The following is a 14242-nucleotide window of genomic DNA, read 5'->3' as shown; positions in this document are numbered from 1 at the left end:
GATCCCGGAGTCCCAGGATAGAGTCCTGCATCAGGCTCCCTGCTCAGTGGGGAGTCTGTTCCTCCCTCTGACCCTACCTCCTCTTGTGCTTTCTTTCTCACTCTCTCTCAAATAAATAAAATAAAATCTTTAAAAACAAACAAAAAGAATGTAAATACATGAAATAGAAAATAGAAAGCAATAAAGAAAATCAATGAAACCAAAAGCTGGTTGGTTCATTTTCAGAGATTTTTTTAAAAAATAAATAAATAAACCTCTAGCCAGACTGATAAGGACAAAATGTAAAAAACAAATACTGCCAATATCAGAAATTGGAGAGGCGTGATATCACTAGGGACCTACGGATAATTACGAACAACTTTATGCAATAAATTCAGCAACTTATAAGAAACAAATTCCTTGAAGGACATAAACTACCAAAGCTCACTCCAGAAGAAACAGATAAACTAAATAAGTCTGTGTCTATTAAAGAAATTAAATTTGTAGCCAAAAACCTTTCAACAAAGAAAAAGCGAGGGTTAGGCAACACTACTGGCAAAGTAAACCATACATTTAAGGAAGGAATAACACCCAATTCCACAGAAACTCTTCAAAAAAAAAAAAAATTAAAGAGGCAAGAATACTTTCCAACTTATTATATGAAACCAGCATCATTTCAACCCTATAACCAGACAAAAATATTATAAGAAAATTACAGACTGATTGCTCTCTATGAATACAGATGTAGAAATCATTGGCACACTTTTAATAAATTTAATCCAATAGTATGTAAAAAGGATAATAAATCATGAAAAAGTAGAATTAATCCCAGGAAGGTGAGGTGGGCTTAACATTCAAAAATGTGTAGGTTACCATTTTAGGGGCACCTGGGTGGCTCAGTTGGTTAAGCGTCTGACTCTTGATTTCACCTCAGGTCATATTTCAGGGTTGTGAGATCAAGCCCCACATTGGGCTCCACGCTGGGTGTGGAGCCTGCTTGAGATTCTCTCTCTCTCCCTCTCCCTTTGCCCCTCCCCCAACTCCCATTCACGAGCACTCTCTCTCTCTCTCTAAACACACACACACACACACACACACACACACACACACAATGTGTAGTGTACCATTTTAATAAAGAATGGTAGGCAGTCTCTAAAATGGTTCCCAGTGATGGCCAGTTCCAGGTATTCACACTCTCATTTAGTCCTTGAATGTGGGCTACTTTTGGACTTGTATCCAATAAATAGGATATGACAGAAATCATGGAATATCACTTCAGAGAAATAATAATAAAAAGACTGGGCTTCTGTATAGGCACTCTTTCCCTCTCTCTTAGATCACTTAGCCCTAAGGAAGGCCAGCTGCTATGCCATGAGGCAGCCCTGTCAAGAGGCACATGTGCAGAAAGACTGGGGCCTGAAACCACCAACATGATCTGTGCTTTCAAGTACAACCACAGCTCTGGCCTACTCCTTGATCAAAACTTCAGAGAGAACCTGAGCCAGAGGCACCCAGCTAAGGAGTACCTGAATTCTAGACCCACAGAAAATGTTAGATAAACCATGTTTGCTCTTTCAAGATGTTAAGATTTGGGATAATTTGTTATGCAGCAATAAATAACTAATATATAGATATTTTTATCATATGATCATCTCAATAGACTCAGAAAAAGCATCTGACAAAATCCAGTACCCATTTATGATAAAAACTCAACCAATTAAAAATAGAAACACAGAATGGCTAAAATTAACAACACAAGAAACAACAGGTGTTGGCAAGGATATGGAGAAGAAGGAACTCTTGTGCACTGTTGGTGGGAATGCAGACTGGTGAAACCACTGTGGAAAACAGCATGAGGTTCCTCAAAAAGTTAAAAATAGGGCGCCTGGGTGGCTCAGTTGGTTAAGCAACTGCCTTTGGCTCAGGTCATGATCCTGGAGTCCGGGATCGAGTCCCGCATCGGGCTCCCTGCTCGGCAGGGAGTCTGCTTCTCCCTCTGACCCTCCCCCCTCTCATGTGCTCTCTCTCTCTCCATTCTCACTCTCTCAAATAAATAATAAATGAAATATTTTTTTTAAAAAGTTAAAAATAGAAATACCTTATGATCCAGCAATCACACTGCTGGGTATTTACCCAAAGAATACAAAAACACTAATTCAAAGGGATACATGGGCCCCTGTGTTTATAGCAGCACTATTTACAATAGCCAAGATATGGAAGCAGCCTAAATGTCCATCACCAGATGAATGGATAAAGAAGATGTGGTACATATATACAATGGGACATTACTCAGCCATAAAAAAGAATGAAATCTTGTCATGTTCAACAACATGGACAGAGCTAGAAAGTATAATACTAAATGAAATAAGTCAGAGAAAGATAAATATTGTATGATTTCACTCATATGTGGAATTTAAGAAATAAACAAGCAATGAAAAAAATAAGAGAGACAAATCAAGAAACAGACTCTTAACTATAGAGAACAAACTGATGGTTACCAGAGGGGAGGTGGGTGGGGGGATGGGTGAAATAGGTGACGGGAAGTAAGGAGGGCACTTGTGGTGATGAGCACAGGGTGATGTAAAGAAGTGCTGAATTACTATACTGTACACTTGAACTAACATAACACTGTACGTTAACTAACTGAAATTAAAATAAAAAGTTTAGAAAAATAGAAGAAAACTTCCTCAAGCTGATTAAAAGGCATCTACAAAAAAAGTAGAGTGACATAAAAGTTAATGATGAGAAACTGAAAATCTTCTCCTACGAGCAAGAACAAATCGAGATGTCCACTCTAATCTGATTTAACATTGTATTATACATTCTAGACAATGCCACAAGGCAGGAGAAAAGAAATAATAAGCATCTACACTTGAAAGGAAGAAGTAAAGCCAATTTTATTCACAGAAGATATTATCATCCATGTAGAAAATCCAGTGAAATCTACAGAAAAAAAAACCACTAGAATTAATAAATAAGTTATCAAGGGTGCAAGACAGAAGATCAATATACAAAAGCATTTCTATTTCTAGATACTAGCAACAAACAATTAGAAATTTAAATTTAAAAAACAATTTATAAAAAATGAATAAATGAAATAAAAAACAATTCACAACAGCTTTGAACAATGTTAAATATTTAGTGATAATTCTGACCAAATATATGTGCAAGATCTATACACAGGGACTACAAAAAACATGGCTGAGAGAAGTAAAACCTAAAGAAAAAAGAAAAAAAAAAAAGGAAGAAACCAATTCATGGGTCTTTTCAATTTACTCTGACACTTTTGGGAAGAAGCTAATCTCTGTGTTTCAGCCATAAAATATTACTAGTTTCTTAATTTAAAAGAAGATTTACATACACATATATAAATCAAATGAGCTAATAAATGTATATAAAAATGATAATATAAAAAGATGCATATGTGGACTGAATTGATACATGGATAATGGGAAAATGGTAATCATATCTGGACTACAACTCTATCCTTGCAAATAGCACCAGGAAGCAAAGCGCCACAGAAACACCTCTTAGTTTTGCAAAGGAGAATATGAAGCTAACCTTACATTCCATTTAACCCTATATTCTATTTCTTATCCAAGGTCTTTAAACCATCTTAGTAAAATATATTTTATCAGATAGAATATTGGTTTTTCTCTATATTTACAGGAAATATGTGTGAAAAACTTTTTCTAGATACGTGGGGGAAATTTAACTATGCCATATAAATTTGTAACACATGTATATCAGCAGAGCTACAGCAAAAAATATCAGCAAGGTCTAAATGACAAACGTCACTGCAACATGTCCGCAGAGGAAAAAAGAACTGTAAGGGCACCATCGAAGCGGAAAGAATGAACTTAATTCTTAATGAGTTCACAAAATCACCTAAATCCATATAAACCTTTCATTTGCCGTTCTTTGTGCTAACAGCTCTGGCAAAACTAAGACTCGCAAGGTTATCTGTTAAGTTTTGGAGACAGCTGTACTCTAACTGGATATTTGGATAAATCCTCTAAATCTATACAATTTAAACAAGAGATATTCTTACGGAATGTACTGCTTATGTCTTTCCTCATGCTTTATATTAAGGGCCCTACATTTATATGTTCAGTCAGGTCGCCTCTCATTTCGCAGACCTGACTATAGCACACTGATAATTGAAAAATCAGTGTGAACTATGCACTGTGGAAAACCAGCTTCTCTAAAGTGTTCTACCATTAAAGCAGAAGAGTGGCAGCCTTTTCCTAATTTTGAAGGGAAAGGGTATTTCAACAAAATTTCCTAAACTTTAAATATTTCCCACAAACATTCTTAAGCACTTCACATTTATCATTTTGCCCTCTACTAACAAACAACAAAATACATGCAGAAAGCTATCATTAACATAAAACAAACTTCTTGGAAATAGCATACTTATATGGAGACATGCCTATGGCTGTGATTTTCTTTGCTACATTCACAACATATTTCTTGCTAGTTAGCTCCTACTTCATATGATCATTTTTTAAAATGTATCTACCGGCAGGAGAGCACGTTTGAGACTCAGAATCTTCTTACCCAGTTCCATGCAGGCAACAAGGTTGTCCACATTACTGCACCCTTTTCCTCCCGAGCCTCGCTCAGTGCCTGGCCCACCAGAAAGCTCATTAAGATTCTGTCAAATTAATGTATCAGATGTGAGAAAGTTCGTTCAAATAAGCAGTCTTCTTGCTGTTGCTAAAAGGACTGAAGCTCTGAAACATTTCTTATCCAAAAGCCCATTGTCCAAAAGACAGTGGTCTTGGGGCACCTGGGTGGCTCAGTCGTTAAGCCTCTGCCTTCGGCTCAGGTCATGATCCCAGGGTCCTGGGATCGAGCCCCGCATCAGGCTCCCTGCTCCGCGGGGAGCCTGCTTCTCCCTCCCCCACTCCTCCTGCTTGTGTTCCCTTTCTTGCTGTGTCTCCCTCTGTCAAATAAATAAATAAAATCTTAAAAAAAAAAAGACAGCAGTCTTGACACAAAAAATAATAAACATACATATCTGTGCATAAAATACTAGCAACAAAAGTTTTTTGTGGTTGTCTTTTTTTTTTTTTAAACGACAAGCTCCTTGTGATAGGCAGAATTCTAAAATGACACCTCATGTTCCTCGCCTTTGGAAGGCAGGGATGCTCAAGACTATACCCCAACGCAAATTTCTCCCCTTTGAATAATCCCCTCCCCTTTGAGTGTGAATACGATGAGGTATCACTCCCATGATTATATTCTGTGACGTGGCAAACGGGTGATTATCCTGAGTAGGCCTGACCCAACCAAGGCGAGCTCTTTAAAAGCAGAGCGTTTCCTTCAGCTAGTTGCAGGAAAAAAGGAGAGATGTGATCTGGGTAGCCTGGAAGAAAGCAAACATGTCATGCTGTGAACTAAAATGGGGGCCACATGGCACAGCACTGGGCGAGCTGAGAGTGCTTACTGGGTGACAGCTAGCAGGAAAATGGGGACGCTGGTCCTTTTGCAACCACAAGAAAATTATTTCTGCCAACAACCAGTGAGTTGCTCAAGAGGATCCTGAGCCCCAGGTAAGAACCACAACCATGTCCAACATCTTGATTTCGAGTGAGCCTAAGGGCAGAGGAACCAGCTGTGCTGTGCCTGAACTGCTACAGAAGCGGAGCTAAGAAGCTAGTAAGTTTGTGGTAATAAGTTACACAGCAATAGAAAACTAATACGTTCACTTTACTGGAATTGCTTGAAGTACTTGGACATTTGAGCAAAATGTTCTTAGGAACATGTTGCAGGCACCACTTTCTGAATTTGATATACTACTGTATCTGATCCAGGAAAAAGTCAGTGATGAATCTTAGGACCATTATCAATAAATGACCATATATTGAGAGCTTTCTCCATCAGCATTATAAAGCCCACGAACAAGTTCTCTACATAGTTAAGGTTATACACAATTAATGCTGGTCCCCACATTGCCTGGGGTTTATGTGAATAATACTTTTGTCAGCACCTGCTTTGTGCATGTACCTTCATCCAGGAAAGTAATCTATACTTGAATTTTCCACACAGGACAGAATGACTGTTCTGGAAAAGTTTCAAGTTTCCAATATTTGGGACAAACAACTTAAACATGATCTAGCCAACTCTGTTAACCACAAGCAGAACAGAAAGAAGCATCCAGGCCCTTCATAAAGATACAGGGAGCCAGCCTTGTTGACCTCATGAGCTTGTCAGGCAACTCACCCTGCAGACCCCAAAAAGACGGAGGGGTTGGGTCCAGAGAAAGATATGGGCCAGATGAAGGAAGAATAGTACTCATTCTCCCAAGAAAGCTCCAATTTCTGGCAGCCCGAAGAATAAATTTATTGAAGAACCCAGGGCACACGAAGAGAAGAGTAAGCACACTGGAGTCCTAGCAATGAAAGAGGGTTCTAGAAGTCAGGTTATCCACTGGCGCTACTCCCCAGTGCCCAAGTCTTCATCTGATTCCTTCTATCAGCCTGCTAGCAAACTATTAAATAAACATTCCCCCTACCCAAATAGAATCTCTTTCTTCCCACAACAAAATGCTTATGCTCAGTGCAGTAGAAAGTCTTGAAGACACATAAAATCTGATACTATAACAAAACTAAAGGACAGAAGCATGATATGTCAAACTGGGAAAAATCAATGGGAACCCATAACCTCAAAAAGGCAGACTTTTCCAACCACCAAACAGTAGCTCTTAGATGCATTACTAACTTTCATGTGTACCTCTAGAGTCCAGATTTTGGTCTATGTTCCAATTCTCCACTATGAAAAAAGAGGAATCCTTGAAAGGTAATCTGATTCCAGTTCACGAGGCAGAAAACACAAAACAGCTGTGAAATATCCAGCTGTTACCAGAAAACTAGGCTCTTTTAAAAAAATGTCAGGGGGCAATGCTAGAAGGGACAAAGGAGTCTGCCTATAGGGATTCCTAATAGCCAAACTGTAATTATGTATTTAGGTATCGCAAGGAAAATAAAATTACAGTTAAATGGAACAAGTTGAATTAGGGAAAGACCATTATGATTTTAAAAGAGAAAAGTTAATATAAAGGGCAAAAGGCAGTTACAAAATAAAAAAAGCATGAACATAATAGGATATGGTTGGTTTTAATCCATGGAACTGCATTAAATAAGGAGGAAGGCAACTAGTGCTAGAAAAAGTAGGAACTGTACCCAAAGCAGGAATGCTGGCTGGTAAGGGCCTTAAGAGAGCCTACGCAGCACAAGGGTAGGAAGGGCAGCCACAAGAACACGCTCTAATACCAGGGCAGGTCAATATAACACAGTAACAGACTGAAGAGTATGCCATGTTGCCTGAGCAATGTTTTACAAAGAACATGCCCAGTGGAGAGAAACCAGATCGCAAAGAAAACTTCTATGAAACCAAGGCGGGAGGCTTTTTTTGGAAATGAGTTAAATTTTAATAACTAAGTGAAATTTAACCCTTAAAAAAAAACCCAACTGACTGCTTACCAGTGACGCAGATCTGAATCACTGTGGAAAAAGCAACCAAGACCCCAACAGTCAACAACTCAGATCCTGTAAGCCCAGCTGTTCTGAGAAGACACTGGTTTGTGGATCTGTAAAGATTACACGACCCCAAGAAGATTCAAAAAGTATTACTGAAACCCCTGCAAATAATTTAAATAAGTAGATCTATAACCCTAGGAAGGTATACAAAGACACACAGAAATAATAATAAACTTAATTAAACCCACAACGTTGGTGTTTTAAATAGGATGAGTGTAAGTACAGTAATATAATTTGCAATAATCATATTTGTGCTTGTTTTCTTTATTTGTGTCATCTTCAGTTTCCTTCATTAATGTCTTGTTTTTAGAGTATAGGTCTTTCACCTCCTTGGTTAAATTTATTCCTAGCTGTTTTATTCTTTTTTGATGCAAATATAAATGAAACTGTTTTCTTAAATACTCTTTCCGATAGTTATTAGTGTATAGAAACACATTTCTGTGTGTTGATTTTGTATCCTGCAAATTTAATAAATTCATTTTTTAGTTTTAATAGATTTTTGGTGGAAGGTTTAGGATTTTCAATAAGTAGTATCAGGTCATCTGCAAATAGTGACAGTTTTACTTCTTCCTTTCCAATTTGGATGTGTTTTATTTCTTTTTCTTGCATAACTGCTATAGCCAGGACTTCCAATACTATGTTAAATAAAAGTGGCAAGAGTGGGCATCCTTGTCTTGTTTCTGATCTTAAAGGAAAATCTTTCAGCTTTTCACCACTGAGTATGATGTTAGCTGTGGGTCTGTCATGTATAGCTTTTATTATGCTGAGGTACATTCTATGCCCACTTTGTTGAGAGTTTTTATCTTAAGTGGGTGTGGAATTTTGTCAAATGCTTTTCCTGCAGCCGCTGAGATGATCATATGATTTTTATCCTTTGTTTTGTTAATGCAACAGATCTGTTTCAACAGGCGAGAACAAAAGTGGAAACAAATGGGAGTATATCAAACTAAAAAGCCTTTGCCCATTGAAGGAAACCATCAACAAACAAAAAGGCAACCTACTAAATGGGAGAAGATATTTGCAAGTGATATATCCAATAAGAGGTTCAATCCAAAATATATCTCTATAGAATTCATACAACTCAATAAAAAAAAATCTGAATAAAACATGGGTAGAAGACCTGAATAAACACTTTTCTAAAGAAGACATAGAAATGGTCCACAGGTACATGAAAATGCAAATCAAAATCACAATGAGATATCACCTCCCCCCATCAGAAAGGCTAGTATAGTAAAAAGACAAGAAATAACAAGTGTTGGTGAGGATGTGTAGAAAAGGGAATTCTCATGCACTGTAGGTGGAAACGTAAATTTATGAAGCCACCATGGAAAACAGTTTGGAGGTACCTTAAAAAATTAAAAATAGAAATACCATATGATCCAGCAATTCCACTTCTAGGTATTAATCCAAAGAAAACAAAAACACTGATCCGAAAAGACATCTGCACACCATTACATCAAAGCATTATTTAGCCAAGAGAGGGAAGCAACCTAAATGCCCATCAACAGATGAGTGAATAAAAAAGGTGTTTTATAGATATAGTGCATATAAATATTATGGAATATTACTCAGCCATATAAAAGAATGAAATCTTGGGGCACCTGGGTGGCTCAGTCGTTAAGCGTCTGCCTTCGGCTCAGGTCATGATCCCAGGGTCCTGGGATCGAACCCCACATCAGGCTCCCTGCTCAGCGGGAAGCCTGCTTCTCCCTCCCCCACCCCCCCTGCTTGTGTTCCCTCTCTCGCTGTGTCTCTCTCTGTCAAATAAATAAATAAAATCTTAAAAAAAAAAAGAATGAAATCTTGCCATTTGCAACATGAGTGGACCTAGAGGATATGATGCTAAGTGAAATTCAGACAGACAAAGACAAACACTGTATGTTTTCACTTATATGTGGAATCTAAAAAACAAAACAAACAAATGAAACAGAAACAGATTCATAGATACAAAAAACAAACTGACAGTTGCCAGAGGGAAGGTGTTGGGGGGATGGATGAAATAGGTAAAGGGAACTAAAAGGTACAATCTTTCAGTTATAAAATAAATAAGACATGGAGATGTTCAGCATAGGGAATATAGTCACTAATATTGTATCAACTTTGTATGGTGACAGATGGTAACTAGACTATTATGGTGACCATTCTGTAGTATATATAAATATCAAATCACTCTATCATACACCTGAAACTAATACAATATTACATGCCAATTATTCTTCAATTTGAAAAAAGACTTTTCTCAAAAATTATCTTTGCTCAGAAGCCTTTGTTGATTAAATCCCACTCACCACTTAGTTTGCTCCAATATTTTGTGTACCTGGGACTATATTCTTTTTGTGATACTTTAACCTCAACAACTTGACTGTCTCCTCCAGTTGGCAAAGACGGTGTTTTCTATTTATTTTATAGCAACCCCCCCCGCCCCCGCCAAGAGCACCTTCTCCTTCAAATCTCCACTTGAAGGGTCTAGCAAAGGTTTTTGACTAATTTACAGAAAGTAAGGGCTTTACACATAGATTTAGAGTGGTTTTCTCAAATGATAGGGTCAGAAGAAAACACCTTTGGTACCTCTTCCCAAAGCCAATCACAGGAAATAGCTGGGCTATCAGTACTGCCTGAAAATAATAGACATTCCAATATTAACAGGAATAAGGCTGTGTCTTTTTATGACTGCACTTTTGTTCCTTGGGCCTGTCGTTTGGAAACTAAAGTGATAAAATTTATATAAGCAGGGATGTCTCATGGTACTTGAAGGCAGATAAAAAAGAAGCAATCATCACAAATACCAAAATAAACTTCTGGAGTTTTTTTTTTCCAGTAAATTCAATAGAACCTAGAATTCAAACAAGGTTAGAGATGCACCCACATATTTGGGTGTTCATTTGGTTCACTCATCATTAACAGGAGTCTGTACGTTAGCTGGTGGACTCAAAACTCAGTAAAAATTGTTAGATATTCAAGTAGTGTTGGAGGCTCCAAAAGTCACAGTTTGACCCACGATTTTAGCTTGGAGCTATGTAAAATCCAGACAATTGTCTACCAAACTCACAGCAGTGGATTTGAAAGAGCACAACTTAATTCAGTTAAGGTTGGCATTTATTTCAAGTGAATCCATTCAAGGTGAAAATTATCCCTTTGAATCAACCATTTTCTGGTGATTGACATTTTACTGAGTTCATGGTGCGATCTTCTCCACTTCTTCACCCCACACTCTTCATGAAGACAGACACCAGGGAAAGAACTGGCTTAAAGGACTCTACAATGACCCACAGCAAATATGCATCATGAGTCAGGCAGTAAGCTAAGTCATGGTCTTTTGACATTCATGGAAGAAAGATCCATGACCTGTCCAATACAAAGCTAGCTAATATAATTAGGCAAAAATCTTGATACTGCAACAACTCTTATGTTTGTTTTCCCCCTCATCCATTACCCTGTGAGGGTCTGATAGGTTTCTCCTACTCAGTGTCTCCTCTCAGAATCTGCTCCCAATAAAAAAAAACCCATCATCAGTCATCTACAAGCTTTTGAACACTTAAATCAGAATGTAACCTCTCCCAGAATTATTTGAACTTTAAGCATTATAGAATAAAAAGCTTCATTCCTTTTAAAAAGAATTTCAGGTATGGGTGCGTAGGTGGGCAAGGTATTCTGGTGGGGGTGGGGGTGCGGGGTGGGGGTGAGGGGGTGGAGTAGGAGGAATTCCTAATGCTTCCGGCATCATAACCCATGACAGCTACCTTCATCCCTAACCTCAGCTTGCAAGATCTAAAAGTATGCTCCCTCTCTTTGTGGTCTTTTTCTCGTGTGTGTGCATGTGCGTGTGCATGCGTGCAAAGGTGGCAGTGTGAATGGTTACACGGAGCAAAGATATGGGATGTGTTATCTCTATGTACAAAAAGGGATATATGCATGGGTGTATTTTCACTTACAGCTATGTTTTACCGGAACCAAGATCTTTGTTTGTTTAAAAGATTTTATTTATTTATTTGACAGAGACACAGCGAGAGAGGGAACACAAGCAGGGGGAGTGGGAGAGGGAGAAGCAGGCTTCCCGCCGAGCAGGGAGCCTGACACGGGGCTCGAACCCAGGACCCTGGGATCATGACCAGAGCCGAAGGCAGACGCCCAACAACTGAGCCACCCAGGCGCCCCTGGAACCAAGATCTTGGCTACAATCACCTTCAGAACATTAGCTAACATCCAGGCAAAGCCTCCTGTCCGCATACGTCACGTAAGTGACTAAGAACAAGTCACTTACACTCTCTGCATCTCGGTGTTCTCATCTGTAAAATGAGAGAGCTGGGGTAAACAGCTAAGATCTTTTACAGCTTGACTCTCCTATTATGAACCTGAGGCAGCAGCTGACAGCCGGTAAATGATTTTAAATAGATCAACTACATAAGGCCAGACACGTAACCTCACTTCCTTGTGCTTCCTTTTACATCCCGTTTCCCTTAGGATTTTAGGTTTAGGAGGAAGGCAGACAGGTTCACACCATGAGCACCTCCTGACCTCTCCAGGCACCGTGAGTCTACCTTAGCTCCAAAAGCCCGGCACTGTGACGGCACCCTGCGCCTTCTGGCCGACAAATCATCTGCGAGCTGCGTGCGCAGTGGTCACATTGTAGGACGTGTGGCAACGTCGGATCTGTTGACTAAACGCCAGTCGTGTCCTTATGTCACTGCCACTGTCACAGCCAAAAATGCCCTCGCAAAACCACTAGGGCATTTTTAGATTGTACTTCATCATCTGTCACTTAAATAAATGCTGTCTTGCATGCTTTCATATAAGCCGCTGTGGAATTTGCTGGCATGTGTTCGGTTTGTTTTGCTGGGATGGGAGGAGGTTTTTGTTTTGCTCTGCTTCTCATGTGTTCCTTGTATTCCTATGACCCAACTGGAAACACCTTGAACACAGAAATCACGATCTTCCATTTCTTTAATATTCCGGAAAGCCCAAAAGATGGCATGAAATGGGTGTTCTGTTAATATTTACTCAAAGATGGATTGTTTTCCTTATTATGAGTCTTTCCCTTTAACAAAAGAGGCCATGAAAACAGTTGGTCCTCCCTACCTAACAATGCGGCACCTTCTGAGTCCAGATCTTTTCCAGTCAATGGAAAGGCTTTCCCAGCTGTTCCTGCTCACCAGAATCCCAAGTCTATTGCTGGGTTTCATTTAAAAATGCTTATTTTTCTACTGACTGGTTTCTTCGGGGTCTGGCCTAATTTCATTTAAACCCTGAATCCACTCACTGGCTACTGGACACAGGTGAATGGAGAAGTCCTGACGACACTCGAATCCTTTATGACACTTCAGTGACCATAGGTTTGTTACAGCCCTCACTGGGCTTCAGTGCTCTACCACCAAGGGGCTTGATGATTGTTTTATTATGAAATATTTTGGTGGTCTTCTCAGCAGCTTGAACGCTAATATACATTGCTAAAATAATTTTACTCAGTTCCTTTCCCTTCTGTTACAATTATACTCTTGAGGGGGACCTGGGTGGCACAGTTGGTTGAGCAGCTGACTCTTGGTTTCCGCTCCGGTCATGATCTCAGGGTCGTGGGATCGAGCCCTGCATCCCGCATCAGCATGAAATGGGTGTTTCTCTCTCTCTCTCCCTCTGCCCCTCCCCCCGCTTGAGCACGCCCATGCTCCCTCTCTTGAAATAAATATTGATTTTAGATATACGTGATAGTTTGCTTACAGGTTCGCGTAAACAGATGCTTCTACTCACTGACCTCTATGTTCTTTATTTCACCCAAATCACAATGATAAATTTAACACAACGTTTGATGAACACACACCATAAATTATAAAAATGCCCTATTGTTAGTTGTGGCCTACATAGAATTTTTGGAACGCAGCTATCTTTGGAAATAAGGATTTCATCCGGAATATTCTCTAACCCCTTTCTGCTGTGGACCAGCGGTGCTGGCAACACCTGGGATCTCAATGCCACCCCATGCCCCCCTCAAGTCCTACTGAGTCAGAACCTGCATTTGAACACGATCCCCAGGGGATTTGTGTGCACGTTAAGAATTGAGGTGCAGTGCCCTACACCATATAATGATAGATTCTGCTGGTATGGCCAAATAAGAGATTGAGATTGTGCGAGAGGTCAAGAGTTTAAGAGGCAAAATTTGTTTCAAACTCTGAGTACTATATGAGTGATAATCATTTCAATACTCCTTGGGCAACATTTTTACTCAAACTTCCCACAAAAGGTCATGTCAATTTCATATAATTTTTAATATAATTTTTAAATATTCTGAAGTAAAATTGTCCAACAAGGTATACCCAAGATATTTATGAATTTTTTTAAAGCAATGGGATCAGAGTAAGTGAAAAGCAGAGAAAAAAGAATATACATGAGTCACAACCACATCTGTACCATTTGTAGAAATTTGTGGATTTCTGTGCTTCTAATACAGAAGCATTGTTTTGCCATTGACTACCAGATCTATGACAAAAATTACCACAAAATTATTCTAAGGAAATTTGGACCCAAAATCTTGCTTTGCTCTTTAATTACCAGAGTTTATTTGGTAGCTTTGGGAAAAAATAATAATAATAAAAAAATAGAAGGAAGTCACTTTAGGACCTAGAAACAAAAGTTTAAAAGGAACTTACATTTGTGAAGTATATCATGTATCCTAAAACAAGTCCTCCCCTGGAGAGGAGAAAAAAAAAAAAAAGCCCTTTGCCTACCTG

At 39.0% G+C, this 14242-nt stretch overlaps 1 protein-coding gene across 6 annotated transcripts in view; it reads right to left on the bottom strand.

The window, feature by feature from the left end:
* The window catches only part of CDK14 (cyclin dependent kinase 14), a 542651-nt gene that overhangs the window by 415745 nt on the left and 112664 nt on the right, over nucleotides 1-14242 (bottom strand). The window lies entirely within an intron of this gene.

This window comes from Callorhinus ursinus, unplaced genomic scaffold (genome assembly GCF_003265705.2).
Source record: "Callorhinus ursinus isolate GAN/ISIS: 27379988/994484 unplaced genomic scaffold, GSC_fseal_2.0 scaffold12, whole genome shotgun sequence".
In the NCBI taxonomy this organism is placed as follows: domain Eukaryota; kingdom Metazoa; phylum Chordata; class Mammalia; order Carnivora; family Otariidae; genus Callorhinus; species Callorhinus ursinus.
This window is presented reverse-complemented; position numbering and strand designations above follow the sequence as displayed.